The 12,423-nt window shown below is 40.6% G+C and overlaps 1 non-coding gene across 1 annotated transcript; it reads right to left on the reverse strand.

Annotated features, from left to right (window-relative positions):
• Positions 1-578: 578 nt before the first annotated feature.
• Positions 579-686, reverse strand: LOC148553074 (small nucleolar RNA R71). Its single transcript, XR_015893791.1, has one exon. It is a non-coding gene; the product is annotated as a small nucleolar RNA R71 (small nucleolar RNA).
• Between the last annotated feature and the right edge of the window lie 11,737 nt (positions 687-12,423).

A 12,423-nucleotide genomic window follows, 5' to 3' on the forward strand; every position in this document is an offset into this window, starting at 1 on the left:
AGGATTCCATACTTTCTTGTTCTCTTCTCTTTCAAATGAGCAGGAGCAAGGACAAAAGCATTCTTGTTGAGGCTGATCCTGAACCTGAAAGGACCTTGAAGAGAAAGCTGAGAGAAGCTAAAGTACAACTCTCTGTAGAGGACCTAACCGAAAATTTCAAACAAGAAGAAGCCATGGCTGCCGAAAATAACAACAATGCCAACAATGCAAGGAAGGTGCTTGGTGACTTTACTGCACCTACTCCCGACTTCTATAGGAGAAGCATCTCAATCCCTGCCATTGGAGCAAACAACTTTGAGCTCAAGCCTCAAATAGTTTCTCTGATGCAACAGAATTGCAAGTTTCATGGACTTCCAATGGAAGATCCTCATTAGTTCTTAGCTGAAGTCCTACAAATCTGTGACACTGTCAAGACCAATGGGGTTGATCCCGAGGTCTACAAGCTTATGCTCTTTCCTTTTGCTGTAAGAGACAGAGCTAGGATATGGTTAGATTAACAACCTAAGAAAAGCCTGAACTCTTGGGAAAAGCTAGTCAATGCCTTCTTGGCAAAGTTTTTTTCACCTCAAAAATTGAGTAAGCTTAGAGTGGAAGTCCAAACCTTCAGATAGAAGGAAGGTGAATCCCTCTATGAAGCTTGGGAAAGATACAAGCAATTAATCAGAAGGTGCCCTTCTGACATGCTTTCAGAATGGAGCATCATAGGTATCTTCTATGATGGTCTGTCTGAACTGTCCAAGATGTCATTGGACAGCTCTGCTGGAAGATCTCTTCATCTGGAGAAGACACCTGCAGAAGCTCAGGAATCATTAAAATGGTTGCAAATAACTAATTCATGTAGACCTCTGAAAGGAATCATGTGAATAATAGGACAAATCAAAAGAAAGGAGTTCTTGAGATTGAAACTCTGAATGCCATACTGGCTCTGAACAAAATATTGACTCAACAAGTCAATATGATTTCTCAGAGTCTGTCTGGAATGCAAGCTGCACCGGGCAGTACTAAGGAAGCTTCATTTGAAGAAGAAGCTTATGATCCTGAGAACCCAGCAATGGAAGCGGTGAATTACATGGGAGAACCCTATGGAAACACCTATAATCCTTCATGGAGAAATCATCCAAATCTCTTATGGAAGGATCAACAGAGGCCTCAACAAGGCTTCAATAACAATAATGATGGAAGAAACAGGTTTAGAAATAGCAAACCTTTTCCATCATCTTCTCAACAACAGATAGAGAATTCTAAGCAGAGCCACTATAAATTAGCAACTGTAGTCTCTGATCTAATTAAAACCACTCAAAGTTTCATGACTGAAACAAGGTCCTCCATTGGAAATTTGGAGGCACAAGTGGGTTAGCTGAGTAAGAAAGTTACTGAACTCCCTCCTAGTACTCTTCCAAGCAATACAGAAGAGAATCCAAAAGGAGAGTGCAAGGCCATCACCATGACCCACACGGCCGAATCTGAAGAGGAGGAAGAGGCAGTGATCTCCACTAAGGAAGATCTCACTGGACGTCCACTGGCCTCCAACGGGTTCCCTCATGAGGAACCATGGGAATCTGAGGCTCACACTGAGACCATAGAGATTCTATTGAATTTACTTCTGCCATTCATGAGCTCTGATGAGTATTCTTCCTTTGAAGAGGATGAAGATGTTACTGAAGAGCAAGTTGCTAAGTACCTTGGAGCAATCATGAAACTAAATGCCAAGTTATTTGGTAATGAGACTTGGGAGGATGAACCCCCCTTGCTCACTAAAGAACTGGATGACTTGACTAGGCAGAGATTACCCCAAAAGAGACAAGATCCTGGAAAGTTCTCAATACCTTGCACCATAGGCACCATGACCTTTGAAAAGGCTCTGTATGACCTAGGGTCAAGCATAAACCTCATGCCTCTCTCTGTAATGGAGAAACTAGGAATTTTTGAGGTGCAAGCTGCAAGAATCCCATTAGAGATGGCAGACAATTCAAGGAAACAGGCTTATGGACTTGTAGAGGATGTCTTGGTAAAGGTTAAAGACCATTACATCCCTGCTGATTTCATAATCTTAGAGATTGGGAAGTGTATGGATGAATCCATCACCCTTGGCAGACCCTTCCTAGCCACAGCAAAAGCTGTGATTGATGTTGACAGAGGAGAATTAATCCTTCAAGTGAATGAGGACTCCCTTGTGTTTAAAGCTCAAGGATCTCCCTCTGTAACCATGGAGAGAAAGCATGAAAAGCTTCTCTCAATGCAGAGTCAAACAAAATTCCCACATTCAAACTCTAAGTTTGGTGTTGGGAGGCCACAACTAAACTCTAAGTTTGGTGTTGAGAGGCCATCATCATGCTCTGAGTATCTGTGAGGCTCCATGAGAGCCCACTGTCAAGCTATTGACATTAAAGAAGCGCTTGTTGGGAAGTAACCCAATTTTTACTTATCTATGTTAAATTTCTATTTGTTATTTTATGTTTTTTGTAGGTTGATGATCATGTGAAGTCACAAAAACAATTGAAAAAGCAAAAACAAACTGAAAAATAGAATGAAAAATAGCACACCCTGGAGGAGAAGACTACTGGCGTTTAAACACCAGTAAAGGCAACAGAATGGGCGTTAAACGCCCAGTCTGGCACCATTCAGGGCATTTAACGCCAGAAAGGGGCACAGAGCTGGCGTTTAACGCCAAAAAAGGGCAAGAAGCTGGCGTTAAACACCAGAAACGGGCAGCAACCTGGCGTTAACGCCAGGATTGGCAGAAAAAGGCGTTTTGCACGTCACTGGGTGCAGGGATGAAAAATCCTTGACACCTCAGGATCTGTGGACCCACAGGATCCCCACCTACCCCACCTCTCTCTCTCTCTCTTCTTCACCCATTCACCAATCACCTCAATACATCCTCCCCAAAAACCTCTCACCTATCAAATCCTACCCTCGTCTCCATAAACCCTTCACCAATCCACATCCATCCATCATAAAACCCCACCTACCTCACCATTCATATTCAAACCACTTTCCCTCCCAAACCCACCCTATATGGCCGAACCCTAACCCTCCCTCCACTCCTATATAAACCCATCTTCACTCCCTCATTTTCACACATCTTCAACACTACTTCTCCCCCTTGGCCGGATCACTCCCACTTCTCCATCTCCTCCATTTACTTCTTCTTCTACTCCTTTCTTTCTTCTTTTGCTCGAAGACAAGCAAACCTTCTAAGTTTGGTGTGGTAAAAGCGTTGCTTTTTGTTTTTCCATAACCATTTATGGCACCTAAGGCCGGAGAAACCTCTAGAAAGAGGAAAGGGAAGGCAAAAGCTTCCACCTCCGAGTCATGGAAGATGGAGAGATTCATCTCAAGGGTACATCAAGACCACTTCTATGAATTCGTGGCCAAGAAGAAGGTGATCCCCGAGGTCCCTTTCAAACTCAAAAAGGGTGAATATCCGGAGATCTGACATGAGATTTGAAGAAGAGGTTGGGAAGTTCTCACCAACCCCATTCAACAAGTCAGAATCTTAATGGTTCAAGAGTTCTATGCCAATGCATGGATCACCAAGAACCATGATCAAAGTGTGAACCCGGACCCAAAGAATTGGCTTACAATGGTTTGGGGAAAATGCTTAGATTTTAGTCCAGAGAATGTAAGGTTGGCATTCAACTTGTCAATGATGCAAGGAGATGCACACCCCTACACTAGAAGGGTCAACTTTGATCAAAGGTTGGACCAAATCCTCATAGACATTTGTGAAGAGGGCGCTCAATGGAAGAGAGATTCAAGAGGGAAGCCGGTTCAACTAAGAAGGCATGACCTCAAGCCCGTGGCTAGGGGATGGTTGGAGTTCATCCAATGCTTAATCATTCCCACTAGCAACCGGTCTGAAGTTACTATAGACCGGGCGATCATGATCCATAGCATCATGATTGGAGAGGAAGTAGAAGTTCATGAGGTTATATCCCAAGAACTCTACAAGGTGGCGGACAAGTCCTCCACTTTGGCAAGGTTAGCCTTCCCTCATCTCATTTGTTACCTTTGCAATTCGGCTGGAATTGACATAGAGAAAGACACCCTCATTGATGAGGACAAGCCCATCACTAAGAAAAGGATGGAGCAAACAAGAGATCCCACTCATGGACAAGAGCATGAGGAAATTTCTCATCATGAAATTCCTGAGATACCTCAAGGGATGTATTTTCCTCCACAAAACTATTGGGAGCAAATCAACACCTCCCTAGGAGAATTAAGTTCCAACATGGGACAACTAAGGGTGGAGCACCAAGAGCATTCTATCCTCCTTCATGAAGTTAGAGAAGATCAAAGAATCATGAGAGAGGAGCAACAAAGGCAAGGAAGAGACATTGAGGAGTTCAAGCACTCTATAAGATCTTCAAGAGGAAGAACAAGCCGCCATCACTAAGGTGGACCCGTTCTTTAATTTCCTTGTTCTTTATTTTCTGTTTTTTGAATTTTTATGCTTTATGTTTATCTATGTTTGTGTCTTTATTACATAATCATTAGTGTCTTAGTGTCTATGCCTTAAAGTTATGAATGTCCTATGAATCCATCACCTTTCTTAAATAAAGAGTGTCCTAATTGAAAAGGAAAAGAAGTGCATGAATTTCAAATTTTAAAACCGTTTAATTATTCTGATGTGGTGGCAATAATTCTTGTCTTCTGAATGAATGCTTGAACAGTGCATATTTTTAAATTTGTTGTTTATGAATGTTAAAACTGTTGGCTCTTGAAAGAATGATGGAAAAGGAGAAATGTTATTTGATGATCTGAAAAATCATAAAATTGATTCTTGAAGCAAGAAAAAGCAGTGAAAAGCTTGCAAAAAAAAAGAGAAAAAAATGCGAAAAAAAGAGAGAGAAAAAGAAAGAAAAAGAAAAAGCAAGCAGAAAAAGCCAATAGCCCTTTAAACCAAATGGCAAGGGTAAAATAAAAAGGATCCAAGGCTTTGAGCATCAGTGGATAGGAGGGTCCACAGGAATAAAATACTGGCGTAAGCAGCTAAACCAAGCTATCCCTAACCATGTGCTTGTGGCTTGAAGGTGTCAAGTGAAAACTTGAGACTGAGCGGTTAAAGTTGTGGTCCAAAGCAAAAAAAAAAAAGAGTGTGCTTAAGAGCTCTGGACACCTCTAATTGGGGACTCTAGCAAAGCTGAGTCACAATCTGAAAAGGTTCACCTAGTTATGTGTCTGTGGCATTTATGTATCCGGTGGTAATACTGGAAAACAAAATGCTTAGGGTCACGACCAAGACTCATAAAGTAGCTGTGTTCAAGAATCAACATACTTAACTAGGAGAATCAATAACACTATCTGAATTCTGAGTTCCTATAGATGCCAATCATTCTGAACTTCAAGGGATAAAGTGAGATGCCAAAACTATTCAGAAGCAAAAAGCTAAAAGTCCCGCTCATCTAATTATGACTGATCTTCATAGATGTTTTTGGAATTCATTGTATATTCTCTTCTTTTTATCCTATTTGATTTTTAGTTGCTTGGGGACAAGCAACAATTTAAGTTTGGTGTTGTGATGAGCGGATAATTTATACGCTTTTTGGCATTATTTTTAGTATGTTTTTAGTATATTTTATTTAGTTTTTATTATATTTTTATTAGTTTATATTTAAAATTCACTTTTCTGGACTTTACTATAAGTTTGTGTGTTTTTCTGTGATTTCAGATATTTTCTGGCTGAAATTGAAGGACCTGAGCAAAAATCTGATTCAGAGGCTAAAAAAGGACTGCAGATGCTATTGGATTCTGACCTCCCTGCACTCAAAGTAGATTTTCTGGAGCTACAGAAGCCCAATTGGCACGCTCTCAATTGCGTTGGAAAGTAGACATCCTGGTCTTTCCAGCAATATATAATAGACCATACTTTCATAGACCTTTTCACATTTGGGGGCTGGCCTCACGGCCATGCCTAAACCCTTTTGTTCTTATGTATTCTCAACAGTGGAGTTTCTACACACCATAGATTAAGGTGTGGAGCTCTGCTGTTCTTCATGAATTAATACAATTACTATTTTTCTTTTATTCAATTCACGCCTGCTTCTTCTCTAAGATATTCATTCGTTCTTCAACTTGATGAATGTGATGATCCGTGACACTCATCATCATTCTCACCTATGATCATGTGCCTGACAACCACCTCTGTTCTACTAGCAATGGCTTGAATGCGTATCTCTTGGGTTTTTAATATAAGATTGGAACCTTCGTGGTATAGGCTAGAATTATTGGCGGTCATTCTTGAGATCCGGAAAGTCTAAACCTTGTCTGTGGTATTTCGAGTAGGATCTGGGAAGGGATGACTGTGACGAGCTTCAAACTCGCGATTGTTGGGCGTGTGACAGATGCAAAAGGATCAATGGATCCTATTCCAACATGATCGAGAACTGACAGATGATTAGCCGTGCGGTGACAGTGCATTTGGAACATTTTCACTGAGAGGACGGAAAGTAGCCATTGACAACGGTGATGCCCAACATAAAGCTTGCCATGGAAGGGAGTATGAATGATTGGATGAAGGCCATAGGAAAGCAGAGGTTCAAGAGGAACAAAGCATCTACATACGCTTATCTGAAATTCCTACCAATGAATTACATAAGTATCTCTATCTTATTTTATGTTTTATTCATCTTTTAATTATCAGTTCTCCATAACCATTTGAATCTGCCTGACTGAGATTTACAAGGTGACCATAGCTTACTTCAAGCCGACAGTCTCCGTGGAATCGACCCTTACTCACGTAAGGTATTACTTGGATGACCCAGTGCACTTGCTGGTTAGTTGTGCGGAATTGTGACAAAGTGTGATTCACGTTTGAGAGCTTCAAGTCTTTGGCGCCATTGTTGATGATCACAATTTCGTGCACCACTGGGGCAAATAGAGGATGAAGGAAAGTAAGCTTCTTTCGCTGAGCAAATGAAATGCATGAACGATCCAAGAGCAGAACTCCAGGTATGAAGCGAGCTTGGGGAAATATCGAAGGGGTCAGACAAACGAAGTTTTGCAAAGAAGCAAAGAAGCAGGGAAGCAAAAGAGAGAAGGAAACGGAAAAAGCAAAACATCTTCTTTGATTTCAAATAAAGTTTAAAGAGGGAAAAGAAACGGCAAAACAAAATAAAAGCCCAATCAATAGGTATTAAAATTGCGAGCGTATTCCCAAGGAAGTAAAAACACAGCAATAAAAAAGCAAAAGCAAAACGTTTTGCATTAAAGCAAAAACAACGCCAGACTCGCACAAGGAGGAGCAAATCAAAATCAACCAAGTCAAATGCTCGAGCACGACTCCCCAAAAGGATCAAAGGTGGGAAGCACGACCTCATGGGTCGATCGAAGCTCGAGCAAGGGCACTGTTCATACACCGGTCTGACTTCTAAGGCCGAGTTGGAGGCTGACAAAGCGACCGACCTCATGAAAGGTTGGCCCATCGCCGACCTCTTCGCCAAAGAGCTCAGACAAATGCACTGAGGCCCAAGAAGGCCCTGAGAAAAGGAATTGCCGACCACTAGAAGGCGGTTGACCCAAAGATATGATCTCACCCCTAAAAGATAAGATAAGATAACAACTTATCTCAAAGGAAGATCACCAAGCGTTACTATAAATACACCGGAGCACCCAGGTATAACTCATACTCCAATTCTACAAAAAACCTGCCTAAAGTCCGTACTAACTTAAGCATCGGAGTGTCTTGCAGGTACCACCCCTGGTGCACGGAATTGTGATCACACTTTTCACAACTCCGGTACAACTAACCAGCAAGTGCACTGGGTCGTCCAAGTAATAAAACCTTACGTGAGTAAGGGTCGATCCCACAGAGATTGTCGGCTTGAAGCAAGCTTTGGTCATCTTGTAAATCTTAGTTAGGCGGATTTAAATGGTTATGAGGTTTTGATAATTAAAAGATAAATAAAACATAAAATAAAATAAGATACTTTTGTAATTCATTGGTGGGAATTTCAGATAAGCGTTTGGAGATCCTTTGTTGCTTCTGAACCACTGCTTTTCTATTGTCTTCTTCCAATCATGCATGCTCCCTTCCATGGCAAGCTGTATGATCCTCTCAGTGAAAATGGTCCAAGTACGATTTCTGCACGGCTAATCAACTATCAGATTTCTCGTCTCGGATGAAAAATACCAAGTACAGCTACCGCACGGCTAATCATCTGTCGGTTCTCACTTGTGTCGGAATAGGATCTCTCTATCCTTTTGCACACCGTCACTGTACCCAACATTCGCGAGTTTGAAGCTCGTCACAGTCATCCCTTCCCAGATTCTACTCGGAATACCACAGACAAGGTTTAAACTTTCCGGATCTCAGGAATGCTGCCAATTGGTTCTAGCCTATACCACGAAGGTTCTAATATCATAGATTCGGTCCATGGATTAGAGACCCAAGAGAATATACTCCGGCTGTCGTCCAATGACTGCGTTGAACATCATGTAGACCGCTTGTGGTTGTCAGGCACGCAGATCTTGGCTAAGCGAGTAACGAAGATAGTGGGTGATTGTCACAGGTCACCCCTTCATTCTGACTTAACTGAATTAAGTACGAGAGTATATCTTAGAGAAGAAGTAAGCGTGAATTAAAAGAAAAGCAATAGTACTTGCATTAATTCATGAAGAACAGCAGAGCTCCGCACCTTAATCTATGAGGTGTAAAAACTCCACTGTAGAAAATACATAAGAAAAAGGTCTAGGCATGGCCGAATGGCCAGCCTCCCAAATGTAACATAAAAATTCCTAAAGTGTAAAGTCGTGCAAATACAATAGTAAAAAGTGCTATTTATACTAAACTAGTTACTAGGGATTACAGAAAATAAGTAACTAAGTACAAATAGTGCAGAAATCCACTTTCGGGGCCCACTTGGTGTGTGCTTGGACTGAGAATTGAGCTTTACACGTGCATAGGCCTTCTCTTGAGCTAAACGCCAGCTTGGATGCCAGTTTGGTCGTTTAACTCCAGTTCTAGTGCTAGTTCTGGCGTTTTACGCCAGAAAAAGGTCTTTGGCTGGCGTTTAGACGCCAGTTTGGGCCATCAAATCTCGGGCAAAGTATGGACTATTATACATTGCTGGAAAGCCCAAGATGTCTACTTCCCAACGCATTTGAGAGTGCACCAAGTGGGCTTCTGTAGCACCAGAAAATCCACTTCGAGTGCAGGAGGGTCAGAATCCAACAACATCTGCAGTCCTTTTTCAGCCTCTGAATCAGACTTTTGCTCAGATCCCTCAATTTCAGCCAGAAAATACCTGAAATTACAGAAAAATACACAAACTCATAGTAAAGTCCAGAAATGTGATTTTTGCATAACAACTAATAAAAATATAATAAAAAGTAACTAAAACATACTAAAAACTATGTAAAAACAATGCCAAAAAGGGTATAAATTATTCGCTCATCAAGCCCGCTTCCGATAATCGAGGACCAATAGCGTCTCAAGCTCCACCAAGTCAGGCACGGCAGCCCTGGCCAGATCAAAAGATCTCATCCGAGATCGACCTCCCTGTTTCAGGTAACCCTTGGAACACCATCTAAGTGTAATATAATATCCTTTTGATCAATACATTCATTTAGCATCACTTATTGCATCAAATTATTCTTGTATTTTCATGGAATAATCATAATTTCAACTCATGCTTGATGAACGAATGCATGCAGAGATATTTCATGAATTCACTTGTTTATTAACTAGAAAATACATGAAAATAAACTAAAAACTAACTTAACTAGCTAGCTAAAATGGCTAAGATGCACATGCATCAGTAGGAGGAATGTACGCAAAGGAGGAGAAACGAGAAAACATATGATGCTCCTAAAATACAACATGATGAGATATACGAATACGGCTAGAGAGAGGATCCCAACAACGATAATCCTTGTGTTTAGTGCCATAACCAAGAAAACAACACATGCGAGCCCGAGGTTCAAGTTTACTATGTTCATGAGATTAAAGAAGAATAAAACAGACACAACCAAAAACTCGAAGAGAACTATAATCGGGAATGGTATGATAAAGATGCTCAAAGGGGGTAATATTACCAAAGATAGAAGAAGAAAGTCTATTGATAACATGCACAGCAGTAAAAATAGCCTTACCCCAAGTACGCTCGGACACGAAGAAGAAAGAAGCATTGCACGAACAGAGTCAAGAATGTGACTGTGTTTGCATTTAGCTCGTCCATTCTGTTGAGACGTACCAGGGCAAGAAAACTCAGACAAGGTACCCTATTCTGCAAGAAAGGTGAAAAGTTTGGAATCACGGTATTCCATAACATTATCGCGTTGAAAAAACCTTAATGACCTTGGAAAACTAATTTTTAATCATAGTGGCAAAGTTAATATAAATATGAGGTAGCTTATCAATTAGTCATCAAATAAATCCAAGTAAAACATGAATAATTATCAATAAAAATGACAAAGTATCAAGCTCCTCCCATAGAAGCGATGGGAGTGGGGTCACAAACATCAGAGTGGATAAGATCAAAAGGAGAGCAAGCAAGAGATGAATTATTGTGAAAAGTTAAAGCAGGTTGTTTGGCAGTTTGACAAGAAATACAACCAAAAAAATCATTTTGAACCTGGACCAAAATACCCTGGGACACAAGAGGATGCAATTTCACTAAGAAGCTGTGGGCAAGACGGTGATGCCACAAGTGAAAGCTAGATGGAAAAGAAGCAGCATAAAAATTTGGCACGGGAAGAATATGAAAATTCTCTAGTTCAAACAATCTTCCAACCTTATATTTAGTTCCGATGATTTGTCTTGTCCGACGATCCTGTACATGATAACTAGAAATGGAAAAATTGACATTAAAATCGAGTTCAACAAGTTGACTAACAGAAATATGATTGAAGTTCAATTTGGGAATCTAATAAGTATCTAGGAGATTAAGAGTTGACTGGGAGATAGAACCCTTGTGTGTCACGTTCAAGAGGGAACCATTAGCAGTATTGATAGAAGGGGCATTTGTAGTGGTAGACAAAGGTGAAAAAAGATGACGCAAAGAAAACATGTAATTAAAGCAACCAGAGTCAAAATAACATTTAGAATTACCTAGAAGTGTGATAAACCCCGTTTTTAGGGTTTATCATGTATAGGTTTTAAAGGTTTTATCAATGATCTTCCACACTTATTCATATAAAATTACATGATTTTGTGTTCCTTTCCCAACTTTGCTTCATAGATGAAAACATGCTTCTTTTGCATCAAAATTGATATATTATAATCCTCTTCTATTACCATTCGATGCCGTGATCCGTTTGTTAAGTGGTTTCAGAAGTTATAGCGTAAAAATGGCTAAGAAGAGTGAAGGAAGCATACATGAATGGAAGGAGCATGGAATAAAGTAGAATTTTGGAATTTGGGCATGTGCGCGCACATGCACCATACGCAGACGTGCGGATGTGCACCCCCAGAGCCGGCCAGATGGAGCCGAAGCGAGAAGCTAGCACGCTTATATGGCTGGACCATAATTCCTTTGACGCGCGCGCGCACTGTACGCCTGCTCGTAGGTCGTGAAAAACCCCAGGTGCGTGTACGCGTACTGTGCGCGTACGCGCCGATGTGTGCACGTGATTTTTTAAGAGGAAAATGTGACCAGCGATTTTCGGTAGTCCCAGGCTCTGTTATGGAGCAGAATTTTGGAGGGAAAAGCATAAGAAGACCAAGGATTAGGGGGGTTAGGACAATTAGTCATAATTCTAGATATTTTGGGGTAGTTAGTTACAGTTTTCTTTTAGAGAGAGAAACTTCAACTTCTTTCTAGGATTTCACTTTCTCCATTGTAATTCTCTTTGATTTCTTGCTGAGATCCATTGCTAATTCACTTTTACTTTGATACAAGTTGTAGATCTACTCTTCTTCTACTCTCAATTAGTGTTCTCTTGATTCTATCTCTTGGATCTAGATTTGTGACTTTGTTACTTTGAATTTTGATTAATGAATTGAGGACTTTCATTCAATTGCTTGATTGTTGATGATTGTTTGGATTAGATAGCTTTACTTCAATTCTTTTCTCTCAATTACATCATGTCTTTTATGATTGCCTACCAATTTTTTGTGATAAAGACAACCCTAGTTGTGGAGTAGATTTCTCTCACTTGGCTTAGGGGTTGAATTATTGGAGACACTTGAGTAGTGGATATCAATTGTTGATTAGGAATTGAGAATTGCTAATTGACTTGGAGTGCACTAAAGCTAGACTTCCCTAGGGTGAGACTAGGACTTGTGACTCAAGTTAGTTATTTTCACTTGACTTTCCTCCATTATTAGGGGGTTAACTAAGTGAAGCAACAATCAATTCTTATCTCAATTGAAGGAAACTATAATGATGGAACTTCCAATGCTTACCCCTAGCCAAGGCTTTTATTCCAATTAATTGCTTGTCTACTTTTGTTAGCTTGAATTCTTGCACCAACTCTCAA

The sequence above is a fragment of the Arachis ipaensis genome, chromosome B7, assembly GCF_059453495.1.
Source record: "Arachis ipaensis isolate K30076 ecotype BB chromosome B7, ASM5945349v1, whole genome shotgun sequence".
NCBI lineage: Eukaryota > Viridiplantae > Streptophyta > Magnoliopsida > Fabales > Fabaceae > Arachis > Arachis ipaensis.